Source organism: Colobus angolensis, unplaced genomic scaffold (assembly GCF_000951035.1).
Source record: "Colobus angolensis palliatus isolate OR3802 unplaced genomic scaffold, Cang.pa_1.0 Scaffold108, whole genome shotgun sequence".
NCBI classification, from domain to species: domain Eukaryota; kingdom Metazoa; phylum Chordata; class Mammalia; order Primates; family Cercopithecidae; genus Colobus; species Colobus angolensis.
In genome coordinates this window covers 6,341,842-6,362,538 of record NW_012111808.1, presented here as the reverse complement: position 1 = coordinate 6,362,538, position 20,697 = coordinate 6,341,842, and the positions used below count along the sequence as shown (strand labels likewise).

The window sequence follows — 20,697 nt, the reverse complement described above, 5'->3', positions numbered from 1 at the left end:
ATAAAGCCTCCACTGAAGGGGGTATGTTCTGCTCCCTGGACCCCCAGCCTTCCATCCTGGGACTCTACTGTTTCCTGATCTCTACTCCAGTCTGTGTGTACTTGTCTCCTCTTACAGACTGGCCTGTAAGCTGTCTGAGGACAGGCAAAGTGTCACTCATCTTTCTAGCACAAATGTCAAATAATTAACGCAATACCAAGACGGGTGCTAGCATAAATGTCAAATAATTAATGCAACACCAAGACAGGCACTGGGTTTATAACAGAAGAACAGGGCTGGACCCAGCTCTGACACTCACTAGCTCTGGGGCCCTCAGGAAGTGAGAGGATCTCTTGGATCTGTTCCTTCTGCAGTGGAGGCAAACAGCCAGGGAGAGAAGGAAAGGAAAGAGGGAAGAGGAGAGGGCGAGAGAAGAGAAAGAGGAATGAGGCAAGCAGAAGTCAGTCAGAAGGGAAGAGGGTAGCAGCTGACTTTAGGCAACTTTCAGTGGAAGAATTCACCTAGCCAATTTATATGCGTGTTCCTTGACAGACTCTGTTCTCCAGTATTTACTGTGTTATTATCCTTCCTTCAAATCTGTTTTAGTGATCCCTGACACGTTGCCTCCTTCCACATCTTACTGAAGTACTTGATTTTTTTTTCTTGTACAATCTAGAAAACATCACACATTCCTAATAAAAGTAACTATTCCAGGGTCAAGAGAGAATTTCTACTCAGTGAGAATATACCTGCCTGAGAAAACTCATATACACCACAAATCTATCAACAGCTAAGACCTTCAGCATATTAACTCACTCTGGGGACACATCCAAACACTGTGAAGAATTTGGTTAGGAAAAACTACTGTTGAAGGCAAAATCAACGCTTAGGGTTCGATGGGAGCTGAAGAATAAATCTGCTTCTATTCACACCTGTCTCAGTTAATACCAGCTGAAGAAGTCACATGTAGCTTTTCTTTCCATGGCTTACTCAGCCTAGAGAAAACACTCTGTGACCACTCTTCTCTCAGAGGGGCGCCTGCGGAAACAGAGGGGGAATAACATATCCCCAGCACCAAACTACCACCAATGCAAAAAGAACACAGGATATAAAACATTAACATCTCTAAAGGGATACTGAAGTACAAATATCTATGAGAAGTCAGACCCAGTAGGAAAGTCTGTGATTATGATTTTGTTTTTTAAATGAAATTGAACATTTAAACTGCAAAATGTGGGGAATGAAAAAGCCATCTGTCAGGCACTATATCCATAAAAGAATCCACCCACTTAGAAATAATCCCTGAATGTCACCACTCTTATTTCTATCCATCACCCTGGTGTCGTCAATGGAATATTCACAATAAAACTGCCATTAGCAGAGTATTCCTGTGATCTATCTTTACCAACCATGTTGATCTAAAGTTGGAGGTCACTGTTATTAGAAAACTCAAGACACCACCCCCTACCCCACCAGGGTTGAAAGAGCCTGAAAAGAAGATTTTTAACTGATGCAAAGCTTGGGCTCAGGCTCTGGAAGTCCCCATGGTAGCGGGGCTTTGCCCTAGTCCCTCCACCTTTTCTTTCGAGCTTCACAGGATTTATGTCATTTGCCCTCTCTTTATGACTTTGGTGAGCAAAAGACTTTATACAGTTACACACTGTTCATCCCAGAGGGCAGTCGGTTCAGGAACAAAAAGAAGATAAGAGATAATTCAAATACTCAGTGGGTGGGAGGCGCAGAACATACAACCACAAGAATGAGGAAAGGTCGCCACGTGAAACCAAACTTGAGTGGTCGGCAGTGCGACTGTCTGATATTCTCAGGAACCCTGGGAAGGTTAATATGGCTCTTCGCACCTTTTTCTGCTGTTATACGTACAGGAACCTCCTGATTTATAAACGCGTGCACAGCGGCTGTATTGAATCACTGAGTTAATGCTACACTTGTTGCCCTCCACACCACCCCTATCTTTTCCTATCTACCCAGCTAAAGCAGAGTTAAGGTCTAGAAGGCCCCAGAGAGGAACTCCCATGCCTGCAAACCCCCCAAGGGGTTGAGAAGCAACTCCTTCTCCACAGTGATCCAGCCTCACCCTGTCCCCATCCCTCTACTGCACCTAAAGTTTACACTCTTCTCTTGGGGGATGGGGGGAAGCCCAGCGTGAGGCAGTGGCACGTGGTAAGAGGTCAGAGTGAATTGATGGTAGTTTTAAAAAGTGAGTCAGCCATCCTAGTTCACCTGCAGGAAGGTCGACTACAAGCTGAAAATGCATAATGGGCGTTTTTGAGCGCACTGGCCACCTGAAAGCGCATCGTGCCATCTGAAACCCGAGATCACTGTGGCGGGAGGACTCCCCTGTCTGAGGTTGTATAACTAATGGAATGGATACTACTCCCTGTAACTTCACACTTCTTTTTTGGTTTATAGGAATGTTCTTCATACCCACAATCACATTGTCCTATTACCCTTTCCCTTCCCACATTCTGGAAGGCAAGAGCAAGAGTTCCATTCCACTTGGAGGGGAAAAAAATGTGTAACTCCCACTTCATTTCTCAGTTATATTGAATACAAAGAGGAATGTTTATGCCTGAAAGTTTGCTTCACTTTCCACCCCAATTCCTAAGTACTACTGTCTTAAAAATAGATTCTTTTGCTTAAAAACATTACAAAAATAAATCTCAGTCCTCTTTTAAAAGATAAAATAGAACGATCTCATTTTAGCTTTCCTTTCCCTCAACAGTTTGATTTTCAAACAGAATTAGCTTTAGTTATTTTAACAATGTCTTTCACTTATGCCCTATAAAATACATCTCCCTTCAAAGGCAATAATAGTCTTTTTATTTATTTATTTATTTATTTCCAAGACGGAGTCTTGCTTTGTCACCTAGGCTGGAGTGCAGTGGCACAATCTCTGCTCACTGCAACCTCCGCCTCCCGGGTTCAAGCAATTCTCCTGTTTCAGCCTCCCGAGTAGCCGGGATTACAGGCACCTGCCACCACATCTGGCTAATTTTTGTATTTTTAGTAGAGACGGGGTTTCACCATGTTGGCCAGGCTGGTCTCGAACTCCTGACCTCGTGATCTGCCCGCTGTGGCCTCCCAGAGTGCTGGGATTACAGGCGTGAGCCACCGCGCCTGGCCAATTGACGTTTAATTTAAAAGTAAACCCGATATAAATGATCTACAATTCACTAACAAGCATTTGTGCTTAATGTATAATGTTCTTTCACCCGAAGACATCAACAGTATCTGAGGGAATTAGACTTGTTTACAAAAAAGGAAATTCAAAGAACTCAGGTCTGTCACATGATCACTTTATTTTCTCCTATGACACAGAGACAAAACATTTCCTTTCCTACCCAAAGCCTCTGAGAATCATAAAAAGCTATTTCATCTTTGTTGGCAGAAGTCAAAAGTTATGAAGTCAAAAGAAAAACGTAAGAAAAACCTATTCACCCCTTAATCATACTTCTCATACTTTGTAACAAAATTCTTCTTCACAATAAAAAAAATTGTTGGTTTCCCAATTTCCAATTAGAGAATGTCACTATTAGAGGCACAGGCACAGCCTAACCATTGAATCCCAACTTTAAATAATTCTGAAACAGGAAGACACATGCCTAAATCCAGCCAAGGTCTGCCTCCTCTGACCTGTGAAAACACTGGTTCCCTAATTAATAGAGAAACTAACATTTCCCCTAATGAAAATCAATAGCCTCTAAATCATAACAGTCCTACTTAGAGAAAAACAAATCAAAGTCTACTGACCATCTTGACAGTATTATAAAGGCTTCCCATAAAACAACTGTAATAATACAAGGTCTGCTTTAGGATTTCCAGTGCCTATTTTCTAGCACTATCTGGCCACTGAGACACAATTTTTTATTCCATTGAATTTTTTTCTAAATAATTATTTTATATATATATATATACACACACACACACACACACACACACACACTTTTTTTTTTCCTTTCCCTTTCTTTTAGGGCGGGGTCTCACTATGTTGTCCAGACTGGTCTTGAACTCCTGAGCTCAAACAATCCTCCTGCCTCAGCCTCCCAAAGTGCCAGGATTACAGATGTGAGCCACTGTGCCTGACCCAAACAAAATAACTCAATAAATGAATGGATCTAGCATGTTTTCATCTTTCCTATCTTTCCTTCAAATATAAAATGTTTTTATAACACATGTTTATAGTATGTAATGTTTCAAATTTAATTTCCTCCTCTTAGAAAATCTAGCTAGTATCCCCAGTTTTTACACACCTTCAAGAAACACAGGGATTGACTTCTCTTGGCCGCCTACATTCAAATTCTTGCTCTTCCCATTATCCCATTATGCAAACCTTAGCTCTGCCTCCATCACCAATCTCTTATATCTTTAGAATTTTCCAAGGCTCTGCACATTGTGTCTCTTCCACCAAAGAAAAGAAAAAAAAAACCTTGTCTCCTCTCTTCCAACCGACCTTCTGCTGCTTTCATCCCACTTCAATCTCGACTGCATATCAGGGAAATCTATTTTCTCACTGCATTTCCATTCCAAACACCACGTCGGTTCAGCTACACAGGCTGACCTCATGGTTCTTCACTCTTCCTAAACCAGCTGGGGACAGAGGTCGGTTTGGGGGCCAAGTTTTTCTAAAAATCTGATTAGCCACACCTCTGGAGCAGCTGCCATGGTTCACTGCCTCTCTCTAGGAAGTGCAGGCAGGGGTGGGAGAGACTGGGCCCCAAAAATGGCAGATTCTCGGATTTCAAAAAAATAGCATACACGCAGACACATACACGTGAAAAAGTGTGGAAAAGCAAAACAAGCAATTATGAAAAAAGCTATGGAATCTCTTAATTACTTGCCATCTGAAGATCCCATGCCAGTGACAAAATGCCAAAGAAAAGTTTCATTTTATCTTTAGCTTTCACGCTAGTCAGACCCTGATTAAGTCTAGACAGCCAGCCCAAGCCCAGAGTACCTTGCAGGGCTAAAGGTTCCTCTCCGGCCACAGGGAAGAAAGCTGACACAATGGGACACCAACAACTCGCCTGGACCCTCTGACCCATCAGCACTGCTGGGCACCCTGATCACACTCTGCCTACTCTCAGCAGAAGAGCTTCATTTTCTAAGCAGCCTACACCAGGGTAACACACAGTGTACAAGTACAGTTTATATGCACAAAAAACAGAATGCACGTTTTGTTAATTCTGCGTGAGTTAACAAGACATTAGCAAATACAGTTGCTATTATCCAAAATAGATATTTGCTGGTTTCCTTAAACCTGATGATACCAATCATGGATATACAAATACTTTGCTCAAGGTAATATGTTTTCTTCTGCAGTTAACACTTGATATTCCCGATGTGAAATTCAAACTGCTTCTGGAAATATCAACACAGGAGTCACTTACTAATGCCACGAACCAGGGCATGACCTTGGGAAATAGAAGAGTGAAGTCAGCCCCAGCCCTTTGCTGCAGTTATTCCACACTTCTCCCTCAAGGTTATAAAAGCAGGCTCCCCGCCCCCATCCATTCCCCCCTCGCACATCAGGAGCAACTAAGGGAAAGTCCCTGTCCCTACAAACCTCAGCCTTCTCTGGAAGCTCAGCCTCCCCCACTCAGCCTACTTCTCACATCACAGCTCTCTAAGGAAGCTCGCTCCCCAACTCCAAGCTCTCCTGAGTCAAAACGAAAGCTCAGCTACAGTGAGGGCTCCTTTGCTTTTTCCCGGAGAGAAGCTCCAGGGAAATTCAGGGCTTGCCTGTGGCCCTCCACAGCAGGTCCTCAGCGTCATTCAGCACTGCAATTTTGTTTTTCCTTATTAACTCCCGTACTGCCAAGAGACAGAGACTGCTTCTTTTCTTTTCTTTGACACAGGACCTGGATCTTCTGCCCAGGCTGCAGTGCAGTGCCATGATCATAGCTCACTGCAGCCTTGAACTCCTGGGCTCGAGTGATCCTTACACGCACCGCCACATTCAGTTAATTCTTATTTGTTGTAGAAATGGAGTCTCGCTCTCACCCAGACTGGTCTCAGACTGGCCTCAAGTGATCCTCCAGCCTCGCCTCCCAAGTGCTGGGATTACAGGTTTGAGCCACCCTGCCTGGCCTAAGGCTGTGGCCTGCAGATGTTACTAATCTCTCTCCCTCTTCTAAACTCCATCCCCTTTTCTTTCTGAGGTTAAGTTAAAAAATCAGTCACCAGTCAAGAGGTCTCCCACAGCTTCCTTCCTTCAAATCTTGCCTGTACCTTCACTGCTGGCTTTGCCAAGCCGATCCTCCACAGTGAGCTTGGTCTGTCCCTTCTATTTTGGGTCATTCCTATCCCATCTGCCTAGAGGCATGGAGAGATGTCCCTCAGCCTTACCCTGGAACCCTTGGTGCTCTGTCCTCTTGCCACCACGCAGCCTTCACGGCTCAAGTTCTCCAGTACTGGGACATATCCTGCTCCTCCCAGTATCTTCCCCAGCCCTCTGACAATCCACTCTCTTGAAACCACCATTGAAATCCAGGCAGGGCTGGGCGTGGTGGCTCATGACTGTGATTCCAACACTTTGGGCGGCCAAGGCAGGATGATTGGTCGAGCTCAGTAAGTCGAGGCTACAGTGAGCTACAATCACGCCACTGCAATCTAGCCTAGGCAACAGAGTAAGACCCTGTCTCTTAAATTAAAAAAAAAAAAAAAGCCAGGCTGAAGGAGAGAATTTTGGGGATCATGGAATAGTTCTGTATCACAAATGTGGTAACGGAGACGTTTCTGTGCATCTGTCAAACGTGGTGGTTCATGCCCGTAATCCCAGCACTTTGGGAGGCTGAGGCGGGTGGATCACTTAAGACTAGGAGTTCGAGACCAGCCTGGCCGACATGATGAAACCCCCTCTCTACTACAAATACAAAAATTAGCTGGGCGTGGTGGTGCACACCTGTAATTCCAGCTACTCGGGAGGCTAAAGCGAGAGAGCTGCTTGAACCTGGGAGGCAGAGGTTGCAGTGAGCTGAGATCACGCCACTGTACTCCAGCCTGGGTGACAAAGCGAGGCTCTCTCTCAAAAAAAAAAAAAAAAAAAAACCTAGAGAATTTCACTGTGTGTAAATATTAAATTTAAAAATAAAAACCAGGAATGGGAGAGGGTATCCAAAATTAAAACCAACTGTAACAAGAACCTAAATGTATTACAAATGAATAACATTACTACACTGAAGGGTGCAGGGAAGAAGAAACTAACCTAAACAACTCGGAAAACAGAATTCTGACTGTACGCTGTAAGGCTAATGAAAAAGGACTGTGCACAAATACCGTCCTCCAGTAAAAAAAAAAAAAAAAAAACTGCTGAAATCTAGTTAGTAGTAGTGTACGAATGATAATTTCTAGCTTTCACAAGTGTGTTAGAATGACACAAGATGTGAGCTTTAAGCACAGTTGGGTAAATGGGTACATAGAAATTCTCTGTCCTATTTTTGCAACATTTCTTTCTTTTTTTTTCTTTTCTGTAGAGAGAGGGTCTTGCTAGGTTGTCTAGGCTGGTTACTCCTGGGCTCCAGTGATCCTTCTACCTTGGCCTCCCAAAGCACAGGGATTACAGATGTGAGCCACTGTACCTAGTCAAAACTTTAAGTTAAAATTACTTCAACTGGCCGGGCGCGGTGGCTCAAGCCTGTAATCCCAGCACTTTGGGAGGCTGAGACGGGCGGATCACGAGGTCAGGAGTTCGAGACTATCCTGGCTAACACGGTGAAACCCCGTCTCTACTAAAAATACAAAAACTAGCCGGGCGAGGTGGCGGGCGCCTGTAGTCCCAGCTACTCCGGAGGCTGAGGCAGGAGAATGGCGTAAACCCGGGAGGCGGAGCTTGCAGTGAGCTGAGATCCGGCCACTGCACTCCAGTCCGGGCGACAGAGCGAGACTCCGCCTCAAAAAAATAAAAAATAAAAAAAATTACTTCAACATAAAAGTTAAAAAGGGAAAACCCAGGCTATGTGACATAATACAAAGGAGACTACTTTGGAGATGAAATCCTTGCTGTCCTATTTACTACTATTAGCTAGTGACCTGAGGTGGCCATGGCACCTCCCCGAGTGTCCCTTCCTCCCAGGTCCAAAAGAAGGTGCATGCCGTCGCTGAACAGTGTAGTCTCACAGCAAGAAAACACTCCAGAAACGATCCATTCCCAATCCATGTTCCCGCGTGCCTGTTTTTGCTGCCAATCGCCTTTCATGTTGCCCACGACCTTACCGCAGAATTTCATTTTCTGGTCATCCTTTCCTCTCATGGACCCCACAGCATTGCCTCAAGCTCACTTGGCTTTTCCTGACTCACTGGCTTTTCCTCTTCTCCCGTTTCATGAGTCCCTTCAGACTTTTTTTTGTTATCTACCTTTGTTCAAAGGCAACCCCACCAACTCCCATGGTCACAACAGTCAGAACAAACAGGTTTCTACCTTTAGCCCTAATTCTGCCTTAAGAGTCGTCTTTCCATTGCTGGGATGATATTCTGCTTGGCTCTTCCCACACTAGGTCAAACTTAAAACTAAAGCCCTCATATTCCCTCCCAACATGTTCCTCTAAATCCTGTGTTTTGTCAATGACCTTCACCTTCTCTAGGAAAACATTAAAAATCTTTAGGCAGGCCGGGCGGCGCGGTGGCTCACGTCTGTAATCCCAACACTTTGGGAGGCTGAGGTGGGTGGATCACCTGAGGTCGGGAGTTCGAGACCAGCCTGACTAACATGGAGAAACCCCGTCTCTACTAAAAATACAAAATTAGCCAGGCGTGGTAGTGCACACCTGTAATCCCAGCTACTCAGGAGGCTGACGCAGGAGAATTGCTTGAACCCAGGAGGCAGAGGTTGCGGTGAGCCGAGATCGCACCATTGCACTCCAGCCTGGGCGACAAGAGCAAAACTCCACCTTCAAAAAAAACATCTTCAGGCAGCATTTCACAAACCATAAAACATAGATACTAGTTCTGTAGGATGTTATTAGGTCTTTCACAAAGACAAGACTGAAATGCACATAGCAAATGCTGGATTTTCCTAAGTTAAACAGATTTCTTTCAGGCAAGACCCACTATTATGCTAATGAGCATTACAAATCTCCAAAATCAGTGATGCCAATAGCCACCAAATTTTGATCTATCTGCAGGTCATTTTTTCTGATCCACAAATACAAATGCCAAAATGACTGCCCAAAAGGCTGCAAAAACTTTTGTTGTTGCAAGTTATGCATTAGTTACTTTTATTGCATCTTGTCCCCCAACTTCATAAGCTAATGTCATTATTAGCTCATATCAAAGGCAACACAAAGATGCCTTATTGTACTTCACTTTTCATATTATTTGAATGTTTACTTTTTCTCCTATGTTTTGCTAGTTACCAATCAATGAATGATGAATGAATGGATGCAGAGAGCTGATGAATTTCCTGTTTCTTTCTTTCTTCAGCTCTATGAAACAACTTACTGATCTACACTCTCGTCATTTATTAATAAGCAAGAGCATACAAAGCCTATCCATACAGTTCCCTAACTCACTGGCTTTTCCTCTTCTATGTCTATGGACAAACCTTCATGAAGAAAAAGAGCATTTAACATCCCAGGTACACAACACACAAACAGTAAGTGGGAGAGCACAACACCCCTGGCAACATGATTCCATTGCAGCACCAGCGTTCCCTTTGTTCCTGGCTTCTTTGTGTCCAAAAATTTTCCACTTAAAAAAATGGAGGATAACAGCATACATTCAACCGCGGGGATATGGAAAGGGGCTACTGATATTTAGAGGGAGCCTTGTCATAATTAAACACACAGCACAAAACAGCATAACATTCAAACAATGAGTGACCAGTGGTCAGAGAATGTCAAAGAATATTCCTACCCTTTTCATTTCAGTATCACAGATAAGAGACCTACAACCAGGCAGGAGACCTATTTGGCCAGGATCACATTTGGGAGAACAGTCTGTGGTGATCTTATTGATTAACTGTCCTAGTCAGACTGCGGCTTTCAGCGAAAGAAGGAAAGAAGCTAAGTGGGCATCATCCTTATGGGGAAGGGCTGGTGCCAGAAGTCTTGTGGGGAGCTCAGGGGCTCACCTTGTCAAAAACAGAACTCACTGGTTGGGAGTGAGTCCTGGCAAAGATCAGAATTAGAGGCTGAGGCACAAATGACCAATCGACCAGGTCAGAACCTGCGAGGCAGACGGAAGAGATGCTGACTGGAAGCACAGCTGCCTGATCATCCTCTCCTGAACCCTCCTGGTCTTTGCAGCCCCTAAATGACAACAAAATTATGAATACACACAGACACAACACTTCACTGTGTATAAAACTCCTCAGCCGAAATCATGCCACTGCACCCCAGGCTGGGCAACAGAGCGAGACTCCATCTAAAAAAAAAAACTCATAAGCAGCAGCAGCCTTAATGGTCATATCTGAGAGGACCCCTGCTTCTCTGCGTCCTGCAAAACATGAGGCTCTCTCCTCTGGAGATAGGTGGAGGAGGAGGTGAGACCTGTGAGCCATCTTTTCCAGGTCCTCAGGAACCTCACAAGTGAGTTTTCCCAAGGGAGCTCCAAGAATTATACAGAAATGCAAAACTCTGAGATTTGGGTCTTTGTTAAAATTTAACTTTAATAAGTTTTAACTGTCTCACTATGGTTCATAAATCTGTAAAATTCCAGGATGCTGTAATAAAAGACAAATCACAGTCCCAAAACACCATCAACCCAAATTCAATCTTTACAGTCAGATTCCTATGTAGTATTAATACTGGAATTCAGATCACAAAAAGAAGCAGCCAATTTCTCATTCAAGTAATAATAATTTTGTATTAGCTTGGTCTTCTAAAAATCTGACAGCTGTAAAAATCAGAGCTGGACAATCTATGGCAAAATTAGATAGGAAAAAGAAGAAAGTGAGGTTATGGGAGAAGGTGAACCCAGCACCAGTGCAGGTGCCTGACAACAACCAAAAGTGAGGAAGACAACCTGCCCAGAGCTGCATTTCCCACACCATTCTCCACTGAACGAAGAGACAACCTGCCCGGAGCTGCACTTCCCATACCATTCTCCACTGAACGAAGCCAGAGCTCCACAGACAAATGACTGATCTAGGATTGGGCGGGAAATGCACCTACCAATGAATCTTATAGTGTGAGAAAGTAAGAAAGAGCTGAATGCCCCCTGCCTCCAAAAAAAAAAACAAAAAAACTACACTGATGGGGCGTGTCAAAGGGACATAGAAGCCCATGGAAAATTGGAACAATCTGAGCAACAAATTTTGGGTTGTTGTGTAACAACCCAAAATATTAGATAAATACCCATGAATGCATACTGATATAAATGATGGAATAACTAAACGGGATATGCAAACCATCCCCTGAGCAGAAGTTCCAAAGTAATTTATGTAGATGCCACACCCTTATGCAGTGAAGAACAACTCCCCGCCCCTTCAATGACTTTCTTCAGAGGACAGTAAGGAAAGGGGAGAAAAAAGCAACTTTACCGTGGAGAAAGAAACCTGACGAACACAACCTCAGCCAGGTGGTCAAGGTCAGCAACAACTGCCGTAAGTCCCACGGGCTGTATGTCCCCGGGCTGTGATGAGAATGGCACACTGCCAGGAGACCTTCTTCCCAGAGACACACCACCCCAGCCTGACCACAGGAGACACATCAGACAAATCCCAACGCTGCGACCTCCTACAACATCCCTGACCAGTATTCCTTACAACTGTCAAGGTCATCGAAAACAAACGGAGTCTGAGAAATGGTCATGGCCAAGTAAAGTCTGAAGACTAAATGTAACGTGATATCCTAGATGGACTCCTGGAACAGAAAAAGGACAATAGGTAAAAACTAAGGAAATCCAAAAAAGGCACAGACTTTAGTTGTTGTTGGTTAGTTGATTTTTTTTTTTTTTTTAAGTAAGATAGAAATAGTAAATAGTTAAGAGAATTGGCCAGGCATGGTGGCTCATGCCTATAATCCCAGCACGTTGGGAGGCCAAGAGTTCACAAGTTTGAGACTGGCCTGGACAACATGGTAAAACTCCATGCCTACAAAAAATACAAAATTTAGATGGGCGTGGTGGGGCGCACCTGTAGTCCCAGCTACTCCGGAGGCTGAGGTGGAAGGATGGCTTGAGCCCTGGAGGCAGAAGCTACAGTGAGCATGTTTGTGCCATTGTACATCAGCCTGGGCGACAGAGCCAGACGTTGTCTCAAAAAAAGAGAAAAAAAGGAGAACCTGGGAGTGTGAAAATACAGAGGAGAGCTGGGATGAGACGCTGTATACTATAATCCTTTTACTTTCAAAGAATATTGGCGAAAAGCAACCTAAAAAAAGAAATCATTCCTAAAGGGTTTAACAGCTCTGGATATGTAGATATTGGCTTTCCATTTTATCCTCTCATCAGTAAACTGCCTCAAGGTCAGTGACTAATCAAAATGATGCAGCAACTTTTAAACCATAGGTTATTAGAAACACAATTTTCAGGCTGGACGTGGTGGCTCATGCCTGTAGTCCCAGAACTTTCAGAGGCCAAGGCAGGTAGATCACTTTAGACCAGGAGTTCAAGACCAGACTGGCCAACATGGTGAAACCCTGTCTATACTAAAAATACAAAAATTGGGCAGCCATGGTGTCACGCACCTGTAATCCCAGCTACCTGGGAGGCTGAGGCACAAGAACTGCTTGAACTCTGAAGTCGGAGGTTGCAGTGAGCCAAGGTCATGCCACTACACTCCAGCCTGGGTGACAGAGCAAGACTCAGTCTCAAAAAAAAAAAAAAGAAAGAAAAAAGAAAAAGAAATAGAATTTCAAAAGTTTGCATTCTCTATGCTTTCGGCACACAAAATCATTGAGATGATCTTCCACGACTACAGCCAGTCTCAGCCTGGCCAGAGATGATAAATGATTTATTTGGTTTATCTTTTTGGCCAATGGTAGGCAACACAACAATTGGATCACTGATCACTTAATATATGAAATAACAACTTATTAAAAAAAAAATAGGTCCCTCCTAAGAATTTGGTTATAGGGGTCACAAGGAAAGAAATATTTCTATCTCTCGCTCCATCCTTCAGGTATCTTCTAACAATGCCAGCCTTTCCTTCTGCAACAGCAATATAACTGGGTTTTCAATTCTAAAAATTAACACCCATAAATAGGAACTACCATTTCCCTTTAAAATACAGCCAGGTGTATGTTTAACTTTTTTTAATCATGGTAAAACACACAAAACATAAAATTTACCATCTTAACCATATACTTTTTTTTTTTTTTTTTGAGAGAAGATCTCGCTAGGTTGCCTAGGCTAGCGTGCAGTGATCTCGGCTCACTGCAGCCTCCCCCTCCCAGGTTCAAGCCATTCCTCTCACCCCGGCCTCCAAAGCAGTTGGAACTATAGGCACACACCACCACACCTGACTAATTTTTGTATTTTTTGTAGATACAAGGTCTCACTATGTTGCCCAGGCTGGTCCCAAACCCCTGAGCTGAAGCAATTCGCCTGCCTCGGCCTCCCAAAGTGCTGTGATTACAGGCGTCAGCCACCATGGCCAGCCACATTTAATTTTTATATGAAGAACATATTGAATGATAAAAGCAAAAAGACCACCTATTATTACTAAGGGAGAACATGCAGAGGAAGTTTTAAAATATTAGTTTAACTGTTCCCAATGTGTGCTAAAAATTTCTTAGATTTCCTAAATCTCCAAAGGGCAATCTATAAATGTACACATTGTCCAAGGTTTAAACTTCAGACTTCTGATTTTTTTAAAACTGTATTCACTAAACACTCCCACATCAAACCACAGTCACTTCACTTCAGAGAGGTTCAAATCTGATTTCTGTTTTTCTTGAGATATCTAGTTCAAGTGCCTTGCGGGTATTTACAATCAGATATCCCACAACCATTTCAGCTTTCTTTAACTTCGTCATCTCTTACTCAATATCAGACTCCTCTCTTTCAATACCATTATTTTCTCAAACTAAGAATTTCACCTCCAATTCTTCTCCCTAGGCCCTGCCCCCTTCCCTGATGCTGTTTTGCAGATGCACCCTCGTTCTCTTTATAATCGCTGTCAGTCCTCTATTTTGACCATCTCACCTCACACTGAGACCAATGCTCTGCTCTCCCTGTCTCCAGCCTCTCATTCAGAATTTCCAGACAAATCTTTCTAAAATTCCTTTTAATTATAGCTGTCACTCCTCCTATTAAAAATCCTGGAATCACCTTCCAAATTAAGTCCAAACTCTTTGGCCTCACACCAAATTCCCAATACAATCTGCCCCCAACCATGCGCGGCTGCCGTTCCGCGTGTTTTTTGCAGGCCCAGCTTTCCTTCTTGGTTTGCCCTTCTGGAGAGCCCCTGACTTGGAATGCCTCCCCTCAACACACACTTCTCTCCATTAGCCAAGTATGAAGAACTCATTCTTCAGGTTCTCTGAAGGAAAAGCCTCAATTTCCTCATCTTCAAAAGGGGAACTAATAGTTAACAGCCATACGTATCACAGGGTTATTCTACAAATGGAACCAAGTAACATGGAAAGCGCCAAGCACACAGACATTAAAAGGCTATATTTTCTTCCTTTCTTTGTTCTAATAATTAAATGGGAAAAACTAAATTAATATTCTTGAGAAGAGAAAGTGAAGAAGTTGTGAGGTGATGATGGTATGATCAGAGGAAAAAGAAAAACAAGTGGATTCTTGGGTACTTTCGCAGAGCGCTGGCACTGGTTCCCTAGTGTATTTCATTCATTTCCAAAAGCACAGCCTTTCTCCTAATGTGGATGTGCCCCCAGTCCTACTCTAGGTATCAGCCACTAGAAGGATCACCTGGGGCCAGGCGTGATGGCTCACCCCTATAATCCCAGCACTTTGGGAGGCCGAGGCGGGCGGATCACCTGAGGTCGGGAGTTCGAGACCAGCCTGACCAACATGGAGAAACCCTGTCTCTACTAAAAATACAAAATTAGCCAAGCATGGTGGCGCATTGTCTGTAATCCCAGCTACTTGAGAGGCTGAAGCAGGAGAATCGCTTGAATCCAGGAGGTGGAGGTTGTAGTGAGTCGAGATCACGCCATTGCACTCCAGCCTGGACAACAAGAGCAAAACTCTGTCTCAAAAAAAAAAAAAGAAGGGTCACCTGGAGCTCAGAAACGAAAATGAACGCACAGGTTTCTCTTAAAAGGCAGTAAAATGATCGCACCACTGCACGCCAGTTTGGGGCAACAGAGGGAGACCCTATCTAAAAAAAAAGAGCAACAAAATTTCATCAACCCACAAAACATCTCAGCATTTCTGGGTCCCCTGTGACTCTTGCTTTTGACTTTGAGACTTGCGTCTTCCCCATCAAGCATTAACCAAAGATGGGCTATGACCTCAACCGCCCCCGTCTAACCCTGCCCACCCCACACCTCCACACCACGCTGACACTGACACCACTGCTGCACGGGGCTGGGCTCACAGACCAGGCCCCACAGACAGCAGAGCACTGGGATGGGCAGCCACAATGTGACATAGGCCAGGAACCCCAAACCACAGCAGTGGTACCCATGCTCCGAAACAAACACTCTAAGAGAAACTGGAGAACAGGCATGGAGAAACTGCTGTTAGAGAGAGGACAAAGGGCCGGGCGCGGTGGCTCAAGCCTGTAATCCCAGCACTTTGGGAGGCCGAGACGGGCGGATCACGAGGTCAGGAGATCGAGACCATCCTGGCTAACACGGTGAAACCCCGTCTCTACTAAAAATACAAAAACTAGCCGGGCGAGGTGGCGGGCGCCTGTGGTCCCAGCTACTCGGGAGGCTGAGGCAGGAGAATGGCATAAACCCGGAAGGCGGAGCTTGCAGTGAGCTGAGATCAGGCCACTGAACTCCAGTCCGGTCGACAGAGCGAGACTCCGCCTCAAAAAAAAAAAAAAAAAAAAAGAGAGAGGACAAAGAAGAAGTGGACTAAGAAGTCCTCACCATGCTGTTAAGGTGTCACTCCTAGCTGTCCAGTTCTCTGCAAGGGAGGTAACCTCAGGGAAGGGAGCCAGCGGGCACCCACTGCCCAGGCCACCAGCAAGTCAGCACTAGCTAGGCAGGCTATGACAGCAGGGTGGGGTGTGAAGACAACACAGAAATCCTGGCGCTCCAGAGGAGATGGGGACAGGGTTCCCCAGGAGCAGCCCCAATGCTAAGAGGCCAGTATCCATTCAGGGCAATCCTTAGGCCATGCTAACTGGTGACTCCATGCCTCCAGGTGCACTCATTGTCACTTGTATTAGGTACTGTTGTCTGCTTGTATATTTGTCTTCTCTCCCCCACTGGTTTAGAGCTCCAGATTCCACTTTGCAAAATTACCCACAGCAGTGCTCTGCAAAGAGCAGGTGCTGGCTAACTAGCAAAAACATCATAGTAAAATATATTAAGTGACTAAAAGTCCTATCTATTTTCACACAGCCCACAGCCTCTACTTCTGAACCAAGAAGATATTGGAGGAGCCTGGACTCAAGCTGGCCTTCCAGCTCCCCAAGGCAACTCCTCTGCACAACTGCTCTACAGACACTTGAAAACTGCCAGGGGCCAGGCACAGTGGCTCACGTCTGTAATCCCACTTTGGGAGGCTGAGGCGGGAGGACTGACGTCAGCAGTTCAAGACCAACCTGGCCAACATAGCTAGACTCTGTCTCTAAAAAAGAAAAAAAGAAAAGTGCTAGAGCCAAGAAGAGATGAAGGCCACAGATGTGGGCTTGGCAACGCCCAGCTCCAGAAGAGAGAAGTTCAGGTCAAGCACAGACATTAAACAAGGGCATAAAAAGGAAAAGAAAGAAAGAGACCCAGAGGAAAGGTCCCATCTCTGCCATGGGTCAATACTCTGAAGGCAGAAACAGAAACAGGCAGAATGCTTTTTGAATTTTAGTATTTTATACATGGCAAGGACTGCCCATGAAACAAGGCTGAGTGAATTCACGAGTTTCTTTCCCTTCCCTCCTGAAACCCTATGAAGATGACATTAAAAGTATTTTTTAAGTTTAAATAGGCAAATAGAGACAGGAAGTAAGGAGTTTGCTTAGCAGGTTGGGAACTGGGCATCATAGCTAAAGGATATAGGGTTTCTTTCTGAGGTGATGAAAACATCCTAAAATTGACTGTGGTGGTGACTGTACAACTCTGTGAACATGTTAAAAACGACTGACCTGTGTGCTTTAAAGAGGCAGGTGGTATGGTATGTGAATTATATCTCATTAATGGTTACCAAAAACAATATGCTGTCAGAATGGAGTCAAAGCCAAGGTGAGGCACCAACAAAGTTTGGGGAAGAGGAGGAGGACGGGGAGGGGCAGGTGACCGCCAGCTCACAAAGTTCCATCCTAAGGTCCAGTAGGGGCTGCCATGGAGGTGGGGATGGTCAGTCTTAGAGCTGCAGAGATACCCAGGCCTTGGAGCCAGCAAAGGAAGGAGGGAGCGGGGCAGGGCTGGAAACAGGGAGCACCCGACCCAGCATCAGCTGGGGAAGCTAGGAGGAGGGAGAGGAGAATCTCTGGGCTATCAAAGCCATGGAAGCTCAGGGTTCAGGGCCACAGGGTGAGCATGAGACAGAAACCAGAACACACAGGCTGGCCTCCATTTCCTCCAGCCCTACAGCCTAAAATCAAGTTTATCTCCCAGGCAGGAGCATGGACAAGTCTCCTAGGAAAACAAAAGCTCCAGTGAAAAGATTCTGGATGATGACTGCTGCGACCCTCCGATGAGTCCAGCTCCACAAGGAATCACAGACAAGCCCCTGGAGGACAGGCCGCAGCTGCACAGACAGAGCTCCCCAGCAGCTCTCCACAGCCTCATCCCTAAATAATCACCAGATGCGTGGGAAAGCCTCTGTCACAAAAAGAGATCCAAATCAAAACAAAAATCAAAAATAAAGATGACAGAGATGCTACAAGGAGAGGAAGAAAAGAATATATATACAATTAGTATCCTCAGAGAAAAATGGACAGGAAGTTACGAAGGAACTTTTGGATATTATAAATATTAATAACTGAAATAAAAGATAAAACAGGTGAAACAACAGAATCAAGGAAATCAGAATCTCTCTCCAAGAGTATAACTAGAAAATAGAGACAGACGATAGGAGAGAAAAGGCATGAAAATTAAAAGTTCAATCCAGCTGGTTCAACATCTGACTAAAAAGAGTGTTTCAGGCTGGGCACAGTGGCTCACGCCTGTAATCCCAGCACTTTGGGAGGCTGAGGCAGGTGGATCGTGAAGTTGAGAGATTGAGACCATCCTGGTCAACATGGTGGAACCCTGTCTCTACTAAAAATACAAAACTAAGCTGGGTGTGGTGGTGCACACCTATAGTCTCAGCTACTCAGGGGGCTGAGGCAGGAGAATCGCTTGAACCTGGCAGGCAGAGGTTGCAGTGAGCCAAGATCGCATCACTGCACTCTAGCCTGGTGACATAGCGAGACTCCATCTCCAAAAAAAAAAAAAAGCGTTTCGGAAAGAGAAAATGCAGAAAGGACATTATTACAGAAATAATACAGGAACATCTCCCAAGACTAAAGGAGACAATCCAATTGAAAGAGCCTCATGAGGCTGCCAGAAAAATACAGGATGCCCAGTTAAATCTGAATTTCAGATAAACAAATCATCTTGTAGTGTAAGGATGTCCCACTGTTTATCTGAGCATCTTATATTTTTTATTTGCTAAGTCTGACAACTCTCTACCTCTGCTGGCCCAGCACAAGAGGTGGAAAGAAGTCCACACTGGAGTGAAATTACAGAGCTCCAAAAATCGAAGCAACAGAACCAAAAATCGCACAGGTTCGCTGTGTCTGGGCTCTATTTTAAGCGGCTTGCCGCTGTGAGTGCATGGATCCCCACAGCAATCTACTCGCACTCAGCACCTGTGCCTCCAGACAAAGGGGGCTCTGCCCCACCTGCATGGTAGACAACCCATTTCTCTCCAGCACTGAAACCCAGAGACTGTACTTCTCAGTCTCATGGGAAAGTTTGGTTTCATTCCATTTTAATTTTGGAAACTGGCTGAAAAAGGAGGAATTCTGGGAGAGACAGGTGAGTGGGGAGGGAGGGGGCATGTATGTGCAGATCACAGCCCCTGCCTTGGGGTACCAGAGAAAAAGTGGGTGTCTAGGCAGGACAGGCTCCCTGTGATCCCCAACACAGATGGTACAGTTTTGGGGAGGTGCTTAGAAGTGCCTGGAAATCAAGAGAATCGAGGTGTGAGGGAATATGATAAAATCACCCTGGATGGAGACAGGCTCCTGGGAAGCTTGAGCTGCCAAGACTACACCGGGGATCAGTGGGTCTAGTACAGCATCCACGCTGGGCTGCCCAGGCAGACGTCGGGGCTGGCTCAGGGCTGGTCCAAGCGTGAGGCTGTCTGTTAGACTCTGGTCTTGATGGAGAGTAGGCTGCAAGGCCCTGGGTGAACACAGGGGCCAGGTCATAGACAGAGCTAGATTTGAACTCTTTAAATATTTAGGCATATCATATATACCTTGTAAATATTTAAATATACCTTTTAAGTATTTAGCCATCTGGTCTCCATTAGTACTCTTGCCCCAGGCCCTATAAACATTAAAGGTAGGCCTCAGAGCCACTGTGAGGATTATTCCCATTCTATAAGACAGAGAAGTTTTAAGCGTCTTGCTCAATGACACATGGCCAGTGGGCAAGGGGATTCTGCCTCCACAGTCCAGGCCCGTCACCTTCTCTCTGAGCACACACAGTCAGCAGGTAGAATCTCAAATGAACAAGTCCAAGTTTAGCGGTGTAAGCACATTATCTAGAAATAACAGAACAAACCAAAAAATTCAAATTCACTGCCTAAGGGAATTATGATGTAAAGTACTATTTGTTTAATCTATGACTTTGACAAAAAATTTTAAATTGTTGGAAGGAGTTAAGTAATAATCTTTATTCATTTATTTACTTATTTATTTATTTACGAGACAGAGTTCCACTACTCTGTCGCCCAGGGTAAAGTGCAGTAGCATGGTCTCGGCTCACTGCAACCTCCGCCTCTGAGTTCAAGCGATTCTACTGCCTCAGCCTCCAGAGTAGCTGGGATTACAGGCGCCCGCCAATACTCCCGGCTAATTTTCATATTTTTAGTAGAGACGGGGTTTCGCCATGTTGGCCAGGCTGGTCTCAAACTCCTGATCTCAGGTGATTTGCCTGCCTCGGGCTCCCGAAGTGCTGGGATTACAGGCGTGAGTCACCACGCCCAGGCAATCTTAACTTTACATCTCTTCCCTCGATGTAAACAACTTAAAAATCACTGTGCTCTTCAAGTCTCATTCCTCCACAAACATAAAATATACTAATCATTTTTCCTAATGCCAATCTGTCGTGATAACTAATCCTAAGGTTGTTGCTGCATTTAGTGCATTCTCAAAACTGTTTACAGTGAAATACAGCAAATTCTATTATTTGTCAGAAAACGTTCTATAATTGAAAACCCAGAAATAGTAATTTCAGATTTTGCAAAATCAGGATGCGCGTATATGTCGAAAGTATTATTCAGTGTTTTTTTCTTTTTTAGGTCTTTTTCCCCCAACCTCAATGCATTCAGAAGAAACTTGCTCGGCTGGGCGTGGTGGCTCACACCTGTAATCCCAGCACTTTGGGAGGCCAAGGCGGGCGGATCACGAGGTCAGGAGATCGCGACCACCCTGGCTAACACGGTGAAACCCTGTCTCTACTAAAAATA

At 44.7% G+C, this 20,697-nt stretch overlaps 1 protein-coding gene across 3 annotated transcripts in view; it reads right to left on the bottom strand.

The window, feature by feature from the left end:
- Positions 1–20,697, bottom strand: part of ZNF532 (zinc finger protein 532) — a 139,085-nt gene that overhangs the window by 75,133 nt on the left and 43,255 nt on the right. The window lies entirely within an intron of this gene.